This window comes from Rattus rattus, chromosome 3 (assembly GCF_011064425.1).
Source record: "Rattus rattus isolate New Zealand chromosome 3, Rrattus_CSIRO_v1, whole genome shotgun sequence".
In the NCBI taxonomy this organism is placed as follows: Eukaryota; Metazoa; Chordata; class Mammalia; order Rodentia; family Muridae; genus Rattus; species Rattus rattus.
In genome coordinates this window covers 148,016,164-148,032,223 of record NC_046156.1, presented here as the reverse complement: position 1 = coordinate 148,032,223, position 16,060 = coordinate 148,016,164, and the positions used below count along the sequence as shown (strand labels likewise).

The 16,060-nt window shown below is 40.1% G+C and overlaps 1 non-coding gene across 1 annotated transcript; it reads right to left on the bottom strand.

The window, feature by feature from the left end:
* Nucleotides 1–15,234: 15,234 nt before the first annotated feature.
* LOC116897524 lies at nucleotides 15,235–15,382 on the bottom strand. The gene has a single exon (XR_004387540.1). It is a non-coding gene; the product is annotated as a small nucleolar RNA SNORA48 (small nucleolar RNA).
* Between the last annotated feature and the right edge of the window lie 678 nt (nucleotides 15,383–16,060).

The following is a 16,060-nucleotide window of genomic DNA, read 5'->3' as shown; positions in this document are numbered from 1 at the left end:
AAGATGAGATAATAAAAACTTGTCACATTCCTTTCAAAATATCTGTTAAGCTCATAAGTTATTTGCATTTATATTTCTAGAATAAGAGCAGTGGTGTTGAATAGGGATAATACTAAGATTCTGATGTGGTACATTACAGATGTAATAAATCATAATATTCTGGTGAAGAGCTACATCAATATTTTTAAATGCTTCTCCAAGTGATTTCAATGTGGAACAAGACTCAAACAGTTGCCCATTTACAGCTGGACACTTAATGCCTGGCTTGGCACTTTATGTGTAGCTTGTTCTAAGTCAATATTTGTTTAAAGAAACCAACTTAAGTATAAATGGACATTATAATAAGTTTAAATAATTCTGTAGCACTTAAATAGTGCCCTAACTTATGGAAGAGATTTAGTTCTACAGTCTAATTGCATAAACTTACATTGAGACCTATTATATAGGGGTATTGAACTTGTTTAATTCAATAAGACATAATTCCTGCCATTGGGTATCCTATGATTTACTGAGGAAGACAGGCCCATGATGAGATTTTTAAATGTCATTGTAGTTGGCAGAAGACACAGAATTTTGTGTTAGATAGTCAGAGGTGATTAATTTTTGCCTGGGTAGTGAGGCAAAGGAGATGTTAACACAGTCTCTTGCGACATTTTTGGTAAAGAGTCATAGAGTTTCAGATATGAGGAAATGATTGGTTTTTCCTAAATAGGAGAGATTGCCACTGGTCACCTCCAAGGAGTGGTACAGCCCTGGTTGACAGAGACCTATCACTTGAAACCCGAAAGGTTCACCTAGATGCTTTTTCTGTTGTGCTCCTCAAAACAGTTCATGATGTCATTGGGTGTGGATGATTGTCATTTAATACAGGAAGAATGCAAGGCTCAGAAACATTAAGTGATTTTCTTTTCAGTGTTACATAGCCTGTCAACAGGAATGTGGGGACTGATTTCCTACATTTGCTACACCATGGGGGCATGAAAAGCAAGTTTGGGCCAGCTTCCTGAGGGCCTTCCATTCAAGGCAGAAGAGTTTAGACATTCTTGACAGGCTATGGGAAGCCATGGAAAGATTTTGAACAGTGGGAGTGACTGTGCCTGCTGACTGCTCTTTGCCACTTGAGCACTCACTGTTTGGCACTTGAAAAGCAAGCTGACAAGTTAGTTTTACACCCCTATCAGCAAGTCAGAACCTGGTAGTTTGTGGTCAAACTGTTTATGTACTTTCTTTTAACAGTTTTTCTCTCAGCCACTTTCTGCTTTATTTAACGGCATTGCAGTCATCTCCATCTGTCCTCTATTAGTGGCCAACCTTAAAGGAGCCCTGGCGTGTCCCTCCATCCCATCCTGCCTTAACGAGAAAATGGAGTTCTCTAATTCTGAAATCAGACCCAGCCAAACAAGCAAAGACACAATCGCTTTGGACATGGAACACTGAAATGGTGATTAATCTTCTTCCTGAACATTCTTGTCAAACGCTTACTTCACCTCGCACTTTCTTCATTTCTCAAAAAACATCTGGCATGCAGTTCTCCCGCCCCCTTTCTACATGTTGCCTAATTTCTTCCCTCCTCTTTTCTTGTCTTCTAATTTGGCTCTTGGGGAAGAAAATTACAAAAGCAAGATGAGGAAGTCATAGAGCCAGATGCCTGTCGTTGTCCTCCAGATTCCTCACACAGCATTGTGATGGAGGTCAGGATAGAGACCACTCCCTTCACGACAAGATGGGAAGTATATATCACAAAATAAATGAAAGTTAATGAAGGGACAAAATGAACAAAGATCTGGGGCTCCCAATGGCCTGGGCAGTACTATGCTTTGCATGCTACAATTTTTAACGATGAAGGTACTGAGGGAGGCTCAGGGAATGGGAGAGGATGTGGAGGTATTAAATTGCAAAGCTGGTTACTGTCTTGGTTCCTTTTGGTATGGAAAGAGTCAAGACACAGAGGGTTGTGAGACTTCTTAGAATACCACTTTCTTTTAATTTATTTGTTTTGGTTTTAGATTTTTCATTTTGAAATGATTTTAGACTCATAAGAAGTTGAAAACATTGGACATAGAGTTCCCATGTATCCTTTACCCAACCTCCCTCAATGATAACATTTTACATAACCATGCTAAAATTTCAACAACAAGAATTTATTATAGTACAAAATACACTTTAATTATGGTCTGAGCATCTTTAGCAGATTTTATGTTCTAGATATTGAGAGACAGGACTTTTAGGGAAGTAATTAAGGTCATAGGGGCCACAATTGGGGAATTCTAATCCTATGAATTAGTGTCATGATGGGAGGAAGAGAGGGGCTTCAAAGTGTCTATGTTTGATTTATAGCACCCACATGACAGCTCACAGCTTTCTGTGTCTGTATTATCAGCCCACTTGATACCTCTTCTGATGTCCAAGGTCACCACATACACATAGCACACATACATACATACATACATACATACATACATACATACATACATACATACATACATACATACAGGCAAAGCACCCGTACACATGGCACAAAATTTCAAAAGGGAGGAACAGTCACTGAAGTCCTCCCTCAAGTGCAAAGATAAGGTCATGGGAAGGCTTAGAGAAAAGGCAACCTTCTATAAGCCAGAAAGAAAAACATAATCAGAAACCAACTATGATATGCTGATAATGGACTTCTTACTTGCAGAACTACAAGGAAATAAAAGTGTTTTAAAACCATTCAGTTTGTGTTACTTTGTTATCTTAGCCCAAGCAGATGAATGCAATCATATTCCATTTTACTAGCTTTTATATTCAGAGAGTTCCTTTTCTGGCATGTAGTATTAACTTAGTTTTCTGAGACTACCTTAAGTACCACAGTCTTTGTGATTTTAAGAACAGAAACGTAGTTTTCACAGTTCTGGAAGTTAAAGGTCCAAGTCACAATGACAACAGAGTTGATTTCAATAAGGCCCCTCTCTTTGGTTTGTACATGGTTACTACCTATTGTCAGTCCTTTACAAGGTTATTACTATGTACATTTGTGCATGCATCTGGTGTCTCTAGTCCCTAAAGCCCCTCTCAAAAATTGGCGCCTATTTTAAAAGTATCTTTTATAATGGCACCAAATCAGATTTGATTAAGACTAACTCCATTGGCCCTCATTTCAACCCATCACCTCTTTTAAAGGCTCTACTGTCACAATGGCCATGTTTTTGAGGTCCTGAAGCACCAACATGAATTTTAGCAAGCACAATCCAATCTGTATCAACTGTGATAGTTTACTGTATAGTTGTCCAAGAGAAGAAGTGTTCTATGAACACAAATTCTCTTCTGCTTCTTCTACTTTATACTTTAAACCTCTATCCACTATCTCTGGCATTAGCTATTTATTTTTCTAGCACTAAAATTTCTTTTCCTGTGTTCAATAAATGTTTATTTATGTCCAGGTCCATCTAAGAGCTGTGTCTGTATAATTTCTGGGTAAGTTTGGCTCAGGTCTTTCTCCTTACACTCAGGCCTAGCTGGAAGTTGCATTCATATGCTATCTCAGTGAATATTCCTGATTCCTTGCCCTGTAACTCCTTTCTGTTCCCAGAACCAGTTTGTAGCCACACCAAAGAAGCTTCGTGACCATCACCCAAGCAATTTCACAACCCCTAAGATCCCATGACATACTGGTTACCAGTGGACTCCCAGAATGCTATTCAACACTAAATATTTGAAGAACTGACCTGCTTACTCCTTCCACCTGACCTGAAATTTACCCAAGTTTGGGAAACAGCAAAAAATGAAACCAAACTTCTATTCATCACAGGCTACCTATAATGTCATATCAGACACACAACCAAGAAAATAAATATACTGCCCAGGCCCCATCACAAAAATCAAAACAAAATATAAGACCAAAACAATATGCTCCCACCCCCTCAAGACCATTGATCCAGTAGAAATGGTCTTGAAAGTAATTATCTAGATGACCGCCAGGACACAAAATTTAAAAGGACAATTCTAAACATGGTTGCGCTAATTAATTTTTTGTCAACTTCATATAAGTTAGCACTATCTAGGAATAAGGATCTCAGTTGGGTAATTGCATCACTTAGCTTCACCTTTAGGTGAAGTCTGTGGGGCATTTTCTTGAATAATGATTAATATGGAAGAGACCATCCTACTGTGGGTAGTTCTATCTTTAGGCAAGTGGTCTTGGGTTCTGTTAGAAAGAAAGCTGAGCAAGCCATGGATAGAACAGCAGTAAACAGCCTTCCTCCCTGCCTCTTGTTTCAATTCCAGCCCCAGATTCCTGCCTTGTGTTCCTGTTCTGACCTCCCTTAATGATGACCTGTAACCTGTGAGGTGAAAATAAACCCTTCCCACTCCAAATGCTTTGGGCTATAGTGTTATCACAGCAACAGGAAACTAGGACAGAAGCTGGTACTAGAGAATGTGATATTGCTGTGACAGACCTGACCACATTGTCTTTCAGAGGATTGCACAAGGATTTTGGAACATGGGCTAGAAAAGCCACTGAGTACCCAGAGCTTAGTAAATATTCTGAAAGCCCAGAACAGAAACTGACAGAGGGTAGGATGATGGATGTTTCGATATGAAGTTTTCAGAGGGAAGTTGAAGGCTCTATCAATGTCATTTAGTGATATTTTGAATTTAGACTATGTAGATTCTCGTCATCTGGAGATGTGAATTGGCTGTAATTAAGAAGAAATCACCATCTCTTTTCCTCCTGTGTGTCACTGAAGATCTTACTGTCTTCATGGGCCACCTTCCTATCTGAGTTTCCGTATTATAAGAATGCTTCATAACTAAAAATCTTGCCCACTTTGACTCCTGAGGAAGAAGGCAAAATGATGAATTTTCAGCTTTGTACACATGGTGAAAAGATGAATCTGGGCAACCCTCTTCCAATGCCTTTGAAAGCTGTCTGTAGCTTGTGCTAAGAAATACATGGTAAAAGAGTTGTGGCAAGAATAGCTTTCATATTCGAGTGAGGCTCCGTCCTTTTTATGTCATACAAATCAACAAGTTGTTGTCCCATGCTGAGGCTGACAGGCTTCAGAAAAGTTTGCATGGTGCCTTTGGGAAGCTCCAGGGCACAGTGACCAGGGTTCACATTGGCTGGCCATCATTGTTAAGTCTCAAACCTTAAAATAAAATGGTTGAGGTGCCTATTTAATGCATCAAAAGTGGACCTGGTCAAGGGGTTCTTCAGCATCCCTTAGTCCCGATTCTGTTATAGGTGTCGCTGGTATAATTTTACCTCCACCTTTTTATTTTTTTTATTTTTATTATTTATTTTTTATTTATACAAGTACACGTAGTTGCCTCATGCACACCAGAAGAGGGGCATTGATCTCATTACAGATGGTTGAGAGCCACCATGTGGTTGCTGGGAATTGAACTCAGGATCTCTGGAGGAGCAGTTAATGCTCTTAACCACCGAACCATCTCTCCAGCCCCCTCTGCCCTCCACCTTAAACTTCTCCAGCACAGAGGCTGTACTGCCCATCTCTGGCTGCCCTTCTCTATATAATCCAGTCATTTTATCTAACTGGCTCTTTGGTCTACCCTGTACCTTCATGGCCTCTTGTTCTCCTAGTCTCCTAGCTCCCCCCTTCCTCTGCCCTCCTTTCTTCACATGGCTTGGCCCAGGGTCATGCTCACTCTGGACTCTCCCAGATGTCTCTGCTTCTGGTGATGCTGTCCCTTTTATCTACAATAAACTTTCTCCTCTACCATACCTAGGAACAGTCATGTCCTTCCTTTTTATTTTTTATTTTATTTTTCATTCATCTGGTGCTGAAACCCAGAAGTGGCATAAATGTACTTCCTTCTGAGGAACTCAGCTTCCCTGAACCAAGCTGCTGGTCTGACTCTCCTAAGGAATTTATGAATAATTTTTTCTGCTGGCTTTTGATTCCCACCAAATTTGATTGTAAAGTCTTCTTCAACTGCTTCTTCCCTCCACTTTTAATTTAACGATCCATCTCTCTTTGCCTACTGAGTAAGTATCCTCTCTCTGGTTACTGGAGTCTGCTATCCTCTTTGGGGCAATCACCATGTGGGCATCTCCCTGCTATGCCCTTTGGGGCCCTGTCATGTGGGCAACTCTTCTTATTAAGACACTCGCTCCTCTCCCTCTATTGGAACCCTCCCTTTTCCAAAAGCCTCTCCCAGTGCACCTCTTCAGCTGTTTTCTCATTTATCTGCTTTAACCATTTGTATCTTTCTACTTGGGAAGTAACACTACAGAGCTGTCTACTTTATCTAACTTTATTCCGCAAGCCACACACTAGTGTACCAGGAAGCTTTCTCTGACATTACTGGGCCCTACCAGGTGTAAAGAGATGTTTATCCTCTGTGATTTGGGCATTTCTCTCTGACAGGTCTCTCAGTCTCTTTGGAGTTGCCCTTGATTGAAGTTCTTGTTACCACAAAACTTACCCTATTTGCTCCTTCAGGACCCCTGTCTAGAACTTTCTCACCTTCTCCTAACTACCTCCTAAGTTACACAGCTCCTCTACACTCTCCTAGGTCTGTCAGCATTTCTTTGTCCCACTTTCCTCAGAACTATCTTGTCTATCTCTCACTGTGACCTCCTAGGCCTATACATTGTGTTTCCTTGCCTCCCCCTAGGAGCTGCCTGCTAAGTCCTTAAGTCCTTCTGGGCCTCTGTGACCTTGTTCCTCCTGTTTCTCAGCTCTGTCCTGGAAGTGCTGCAGCTTCGCTATGCACTTGTAGCTTCTACAATATTGGAGCCATCCCCTGGGTAGAATTACTGCTTGTCCCTCCTTATCCCTTATGGCAACACTGTACGATGTCTCTTAGCTGCCTTCCGGAGCTTATTGGAACTCTCTACGTGGCAGAGTTGGAGTCCCAGAAGAGAAGCCAGAAGAGGCCATTGGCAAAGGTGCAGCCTCAGTTGCAGTGTTGATTCCAGCATATTATAGATTCCAGAATAGTGAGGTGACCATTAAGGATAGCGGCAGGTGTGAAGTAGAACCTGCCTGAGCGTGTGGGACAAGCTGCATATACTTCAGATGACAGGGCCAGAGAAGTGGAGCTATTGAAGCTCCTTGGCATGCAGAAGATTAAGTTCCAGACATTGGACACTGAGTTATTTATATTTTTGAATTAGTTAAACTGTGTACAATTCTTAGTTTAAACAAAAGGGGGAAAGATGTAGAGGAATTTTAATCTAGCAACATGACTGCACTGGTAAGGGATCATATCCAAAGACCTTGTAGGTCTATGTGATGCAGCTGGAATGCAGACATGCCCTTAGTGAAAACCTTTAATCCCTCTGGCTGGAATACAGATATGCCCTTAGTACAAACCTTTAATCTCAAACAATAAAAGGAAAGTTAGTTTATAGAAGGAAGCATCTATTTTGAAATTGATGTCTAAGTGAGAGACAGACAAAGTGATGAATGGGAGAAAGATTTGACAGAATGAGTCAAAGACATGATATGCTCAATTCTCATGAGAACAGACAGGAAGGAGAGACTACATAAGAGCAACATAGGGAAAACAGTTCAGTTGAGTGGAATTGAGTTCAGTTCTCTGCAGTCAGTACAGTTCGGTCACTTGAGTTTGGTGCAGTCAGTTGGGAGTCGAATGGGACTTGGTGCAGTTCAGTTGAATGCAGTTGAGTTCAGTTGAATTTGTGTAGTTCCATTTAGTTTGTGCAGTTCATGAGTTCATGTAGAAACAGTTGAAGCCAGAGAATAAGGAAGAGCCAGAGAATTAGAACAAATTGCCAGAGTTAGTTTGAGGTCAAATAAAGCAATACAGTAAGAAGCCAAGGGAAGCCAGATTGAATCAGTCAGCTTAAAGAGGAGTTTGAACCAGTACAGCTCAGTTGAACCAGCCAGCCAGAGTTCAGAAAGAGCTAGAAAGGACGAGTTTATTTATCACTCAGCCTCAGAGATGACAATAATATCTGATGAATTAAAGTTACTTACATGGTTTGGCTTTGGTTTTATTTGATTTGATTTCAGCTATGTCTTGGTTCTTTACTCTTGAAGTAAATAAAAAAGTATTTAACTTGTCTTTTGACTTTACTGTCACTCACAGATATGAGACCTAGGATATATATTTTTCTTTTCAAAATTGTGCAGTTTAATGAATTCTAGGGTATTATTACAATGTAGATCAAGAACTTACATATTTCCTCTCTCTCACTCCCAATGCTACTGTACAGGAGGACTCAAAGTATCATTTCTTTGTAGGGTAGAATTATATAGAGCATGAGAATCTCATAATTTAGGCATGTATTTGGTCAATATTGATTGTTCTGGAAAAGACCCTAAGGATATCTCCAGGACATGTAAATTTTGAGGCACCAGTCATCAGGGCAGTTGGTGATTTCATCCACAAGAAAGGAAAATAAGCTGTTGTAAGCACAGTGCTGGTTTTGTAAACCACCACCACACAGTTTAGGATTATGTAGAGTACCCTGGTATAGACACATATACACCCTGTGCTTCCTGGATACAAAATTAACTCAAACAAACAAACAAACAAACAAATAAATAAACAAAAAGTAGTCCTCCTTTATACAAATGATAGATGGCTGAGAAAAAAAATAGGGAAATAATACCTTTCATAATAGCCACAAATAAAATAAAATAAAATATCTTTGTGTAACTCTATCCAAACATATGAAAGACCTGTATGACAAGAACTTCAAGTCTCTGTAAAAAGAAATTGAAAAAGGTACCATAAAATAGAACAATCTCCCATGCTCATGGATTGGCAGAATTAACATAGTAAAAATGGCCACCTTACTAAAAGCAATTTATGCAATTCCTATCAAAATTCTAACACAATTTTTATAGACCTTGAAAGATCAATTCTCAACTTCATATGAAAAAAACAAAAAACCCACAAAAGCTAAAATGATTCTGTACAATAAAAGGACTTCTGGAGGTATCACCATCTCTGATTTCAAGCTGTACTACAGAGCAATAGCAATACAAACCACATGGTATTAACATAAAAACAAATTGAACAATGGAACAGAATTGAAGACCCAGAAACAAACCCACATAATTATGAACACTTGAATTTTGCCAAAGAAGTCAAAACCATACAATGGAAAAGTGAAAGCATCTTCAACAAATAGTGCTGGTTTAACTGGATGTCTGCATGTGGAAGAATGCAAATAGATCCAAATTTATCATCTTGCACAAAACTCAAGTCCAAGCAAATAAAAAACCTCAACATACAACTGTATATACTAAATCAAGTAATAGAAGAGAAAGAGGAATAGCCTTGAATTCAGGGGAAAACTTCCTGAACAGAACACCACCAACTGAGGCATTGATTGCAAACTGTACAACCACTCTGGAAATCAGTCTGGAGGTTCCTCAGAAAATTGGACATTGAACTACCAGCTATACCTCTCTTGGGCATATATCCAAAAGATGCCCCAACATATAACAAAGACACATGCCCCACTATGTTCATAGTAGCCTTATTTATAATAGCCAGAAGCTGGAAAGAACCCAGATGACCTTTAACAGAGGAATGGATACAGAAAATGTGGTACATCTACACAATAGAGTACTACTCAGCTATCAAAAACAATGACTTTATGAAATTAAAATTAAAATTCATATAGAAGTGCAGAAGACTCTGGATAACCATAGCAATCCTGAGTGAAAAGACTAATGCTGGAGGGATTATCATACCAGATTTCAAGTTATATTACAGAGTGATAATAAAAAGCATATGACACTGGCACAAAAATTGAAATGTAGATAAATGGACCACAATGGAAGACTCAGTCTTAAGCATATATAATTATAGGTGCTTGTTATTAAACAATACTGTCAAAAATACACACTGGAGGAAAGATACCCTCTTCAACAATGGTGCTGAGAAATGAGTGTTCTCACATAGAAGAATACATTTAGAGCCACGTCTATCACTCTACACAAAAATCAACTCAGGATGTATCAAAGACCTCAATGTAAAAACTGAAACTCTGAAACATCTACAAGAAAACAGGGTAGCCTCTATGATATAGGTGCAGGGAAGGACTGACTGAATAGGACTCTATTTATTCTGGAATTAAGGCAACAATTGGCAAATGGGATCTCATAAAACTAAAAGGCTTCTGAACAGCAAAGGAAATGAACAAGCTTGTGAAGAAAAGGCCCACAGAGTGGGAGAGAATATTTGTCAGCTATACACCTGATAAAGGCATCCAGAAGACAAAAAGAACTAAAAAAGGAGACCCAATAAAAATGAGCTATTTATTTGAACAGAGTTTTCAAACAAAATAATAAAAATGGCTAAGTGATGTCTTTAAGTGTTCAATATCCTTAGCATTAATAGAAATATAAATTAAAACTTTGAGGTTTTATCTAACTCCAGTCAGAAAAATTAAGATCAAGAAAATAAGTGACAGTAAATGCTGCTGAGGTCGTAGGAAAAGGGGACCCCTCACTCACTGTTGCTTGTATTGCAAACTAGGCACTATAGAAGTCAGAATGGAGACTTGTCAAAAAAACTAAGAGGAGACCAACCACATCACCCAGCTCTACCACTTCTTGCTATATACCCAAAGGACTTGACTCCATGGTTGCTTGCTCAGCCACGTTCATTGCCTCTCTATTCACAATAGCTGGTAAACAGAAACAATGAAAATGTGGTACATATACACAATAAATTAGATTCATCTGCAAAGAAAAAAGAAAATTATGAAATTTAGAGGTAAATAAGTGGAACAGGAAAATATTATACTGAATGTGGAAAACAAGACCTACAAAGACACAAATGCTCCATGTTCTCTTATTTCTAGATATGTGCTAGTTATTTTCCTATTATTGTGATTAAAACTTATAAAGGAAAGCTTTTAGTTTTTCCAGTGTGTTCAGGAGGTTAGAGTCTGTGATGGCAAGGCAAAGGCATAGTGACAGGAACACCTGAGAGCTCAAGTCTTGATCTGCAAATTAGAGAAAGAGAGACCACTGGAAATGGCATGAGTCTGTTGAAATCTCAAAGACTGCCCACAGTGACACACTTCCTCCAACAAGGCCACACCTCCTAATCCACCCTAAACAGTTCCACCAACTGGAGAGCAAGCGTTTAAATATATGCTCATGATCAGGGTTCCCCTTCCCATCTCCTCCCAGATCCTCTCTACACACCTAATACCACATCTTTATATATTACTTTAGAAAACAAACAGACAAATAAAAAACCCAAATAAACTACAATAACTAGAACAAAAGGTGAAAGAGCACAACACACACACACACACACACACATACACACACACACTCCATAAAAACATAAAAATGAAAACTATGAAGTACAAGCAGAAGACCTGTAAGATAGAAAAACTAAACAAAGCAATATGAGACAAAAAATTAATAAAACGCCATTGAGATAATTTTGTGTTGGCCATCTACTCATGGAAATGGTGTCTACCCTTATGTGTTGACTATACACACACACACACACACACATACACACACACACACACACACACACACACACACACACACACACACACACACAGACTCATTGGGAAAAACTAAGTTTTCCTTTGCAAGGAGATGTCAATTGGAGATAGTGGTCAGGGCTTGTGTCTAATTTCCCCTCTCAGTAGTAGTACCTCATCTATCTTGGACTTGTGCATGCTCTGTGTATGCTGCCACAGTCTCTGTGAGTTCATGTGTGTCAGTCCTTTTGTGTCTGGAAGTCACTTGGTAACATCTGTCTCATCTGCCTCTTACAAGTACCTTCATGCTATATCTAATACATTATTTGAATTATAATTTTGATCACATTTGTTCTTTAATTATTTCATCTATGTGTATAATGTATTCTGATTGCTCTCATCACCTACTCTCTCCCATTCTCCCTGCACTTCCTATTAACTTCCTCTTTCTACAAGCTCCTTTCCTCATATATGTGTCTTTTGGTTTTGTTTTGTGACATGTTGAGTTTTAAGCAGGGCTATCTGTGTGACCATGGGTTTAGAGGTGTCCATTGGAATCTGGTGGTCTCATCTATCACTAAAAATTTTGTCATTTAAAAAATTTATACAAATACAATCGTGCAGCAGGTGACATGTTGAGAATGACAGTGCCCGACATAATGCCCTTGAAATGTATTCAAGTTGTCACCTGTATTGTTAGTTACTTTTTTGTTATTATGACAAAACACCTGACATAAAGAAATTATATATATATATATATATATATATATATATATATATATACACTCATGATATCAGAATATTCAATCTGGGTGTTTTTTCCCATTCATTTGGTCAGGACCTCATGTTGTCAGAATACATGGCAGAGGAGAATTTTCATCTTGGGATGCAGAAAGTAGAGTGAGAGAGAGAGAGAGAGAGAGAGAGGAAGGGGCTAGGAACAACAAGATACCCAAAGAGAGCTACTACCTAGGTATTAGGCTTAAACTCATGATCTTCTGGGAAATATTTTATATTTATGGTTCATTCCTTTTACTGGTACACAGTCTTCCACGTCACAGACCATAGTTTATTCTTCTCATTTACACATTCAACATTGGGTTGTTTTCTAATGTTTTGTTGTTACAAACAAAACAGCTGTAAACATCTGTATATAGTCTTTTAAAAATGTGTGTGTGTGTGTGTGTGTGTGTGTGTGTGAACTAAGTACCCAGAAGTGTAGTTGTTAGCTAAAATGGTACTTAGTTACATGTGTAGCTTAAGAAATGGCCAACTTGTTTTCTAGATTGGTTATATTTTATGTCCCAAATGGTCCATAATAAATCTTATTTCTCCACATATTTAGTGATGTCATACTTCATTTTCGCTTCTTGGAGGGGTTTGGCATGATATTGTACTGTGGTATAATTTGTGTTTTTCTAATGGCTAGTAATATTTGTAAGATGTCTTTTAATGTTCTTTATCTGTGTTCTAATTGAATATGTTGTAATTTTTTCTTTACTATCGACCTTTGAAAAAAATTTCTAAATATTCTGGCTTTCAGTCCTTTAACAGAAATGTGGTTTACAAATTCTGTTTTCAGGCTGTGTCCCACCATTTCTTCTTCTATTAAACTTTTTGTTGATTCTTTGTGAGTTTCACGTCATGTATCCCAGACCCTCTCATCCCCCTGTCCCTTCATATCTGCCCTTTGCTCTTGCAATCTCCTTCACAAAATAAAACACACAAGCAAGCAAACAAACAAAAACAACAGCAAAACCATAGAAAACATCTCATTGTGGAAGTTGTAGTCTATCACAGTGTGTCCCATGGCGTATCTCTCTGTCCACACAGCTTCATTTGCAAATGTTCATTGCAATGTATCATTGGTCTGACTCAAGATCTCTGGCTTCTGTGACACCATCAATATTGGATCCTCATTGGAACTCTTCCTGGTTATCCTATTGCTGCCCTGGGTCATGGAGATACTGTGGCCTCAACCTTTCACAGATAATAGGGATTTGGGTTTGGGCCAATTCAGAGCCCTGGATCTGGGCCTAGGTGGTAGTTGAGCTGGTCAGCCAGCTGGCTCTGCACCACCAGGGTGGGCTCTCCAGCACTGCTCTGGCTAGACCACCCAATGCTGCCATCAGCAGGAGGCAGGGTCAGCTCTCCTGCTCTCATGCCCTCTGGGCTGGCTCACCCACACCCACATCTCCAGAGCCAGCTCCACTATGCTACCCATTCTAGACATGGGACCCACTCTCCCAAGCACTGCAGCCTGTGAGGGGCTCGGCCACCTCTTGTGCTCTCACACCATCAGGCTCACCTGGGCCTTCATCAGGGCCAGCTCCACAGTATTGCCCAGTAGAGATGCAGGGCGCCTCTCTCCTGAGCTCTATAGCCAGTGAGGAGGCAGGGGTAGATTTTCTATTTTTATGATCCCAGGGTCAGCTCTCCTGGCTACTGCAGGTGGTGAGGCAGAGGGCATCACTTCTGCATCCAAGCCACCTCCTGCCACAGAGGGTCTGGCCAGCACTCCCATGCTCTTGCCCTCAGGTTCACCTGCACTTTCCTCACCAGGGCCAGCTCTACTGTGCAGCACAGATGAGGTGCAGGGCCTGCTCTCCTGAGTGCTGCAGCAAGCGACGAGCAGGGCTAGGTCATTTAGTATCATGACTGAAGGGCCATTTCTCCTGATTGTTGCAGGTGGTGAGGGGTAAGGGGAAAGACATTACCCCCATCCCAGCCCTATGCCGCCTCCACCAGAAGAATGGAGGGCCAGCTCTCCTGAGCTCTCAGCCTTGGGTCTGGTTCATCTGTATCCTCGGCCACCAGGGTCAGCTATACTGTGCTCTCCAGGTGAGATTCAGGGCCAGGGTTTAGTTGGTAAGGGGCAGGGATTGCTCTCCTGTGCTTATGACCCTGTGGGCAACTTTTCTTACTGCTGGAGGTGGTGAGGGGCAGGGGGTGACATCAAATCTGTGCCCATGCCACCCCACAGCAGAAGAGTTGTGCTCTCTGGGAGAGGCATTGAACCTGTTTTCTCCAAGGCTGACACTGGTAAGAGATGGGCCTAGATCTGTGGAGCTCTGTGTCCAGTGAGGGGTGGGACCAGTTATACACAACCCCTGGGTATCCATGTAGTCCCTGGGGAATGTCCTGACCAGGGACGGCCCCATGTTCTTTAGTGGTAAGATGAGCCATGGACATCTACATGAGCCCATGCTGCTGTGTAGCCATGGACACGAACATGACCCTCAGCTCAGGCTGGGGCTTCATCATGGCCCCAGGTGGCAGGGCTGGTTGCTCATAACTGGCTATTCCTTTCCAACTCAAGTCTCCAATTCCATCTCTCTTCATAATGCTCGAGGTGCTCCACCTCTTTCTCTCCCATCTGATAATCATATATGATCTCCCATCTGATCACTGATAATCATATATGATCTCCCATCTGATCACTGATAATCATATATGATCTCCCATCTGATCACTGATAATCATATATGATCTCCCATCTGATCACCGATAATCATATATGATCTCCCATCTGATCACTGATAATCATATATGATCTCCCATCTGATCACTGATAATCATATATGATCTCCCATCTGATCACTGTTGTGGTGGTTCCTTATGAAGGCTGGGCCATGTGGGTGGTGAACCCCTGGGTGACATCCTCCATCCATGCTGAGTGTTGTGACAAGAGGGTGTCTATGGCCTGCCTGTGCCATGTGCTAGAGAACAGATCTGCAACTAGCATGGTAGTCTATAGGTCTCCCATGCTGCACTACCTGGATTTGATTTGATTTGTGTGAGTCCTGGGCATAAGACAGCTTTGGCTCCCAAGCCAGATATCAAGCTGGAATGAACAAAGGACTACAACCTACTCTGCCCCTGGCTGATATAAGAGTAACACCATCATCAAAGTGTCTCTTTGCCCACTGATGCAGTAGGGCACCATTTTTTCTTAATGGGATCTTTGCAGAAGGGAAAAAATTAGACTGATGATGAATTAAAGTTTAGCAACCATTTTCTGCTCATGATTTCATTGTCCTATCTAAGACTCCTTAACTCAGCTAGATATTTTCTGTTATACTGACTTTTAAATTTTTCATAGTTTCATTTAACATTTCAATGTGTGAATCACTTTGGGTTTCTTTTTGTTTGTGCATATACAAATTACAACACAAGTTGTGTAGCTTTGCTGATTTTTGTCTTATTTTATATTTAAATTGATATTAGAGTTAAATTCTCTTACATTTATATTTAAACTGATATTGAACTATGTATATATATATGTAAATCTCATGCTAATAATTCATATATTTAATTAATTTTAGAACCACACTGAACAGCAAATAGAAAATACAGTGACAAAGTGAGGGAGGTTGGGAGAGAGTGAGGGGCAGGGAAGACATGTGAATGAAAACACAGTAAGAACAGACATTCAGGGCACTTTCCCTTGACTTCTAATAGAAGCCTCACAGTTTCATTTTGTTCTGGACCCTACAACTTCTGTCTGACTCTGGCTATATATTAGAACTTTATGATTATAGTTTTGGGAAAATCTTACCTATTCTTAGAATTTGTTTTAAAAATTATTTTATTATTTTTGGTTGTGAGCCTAGCCTTTAA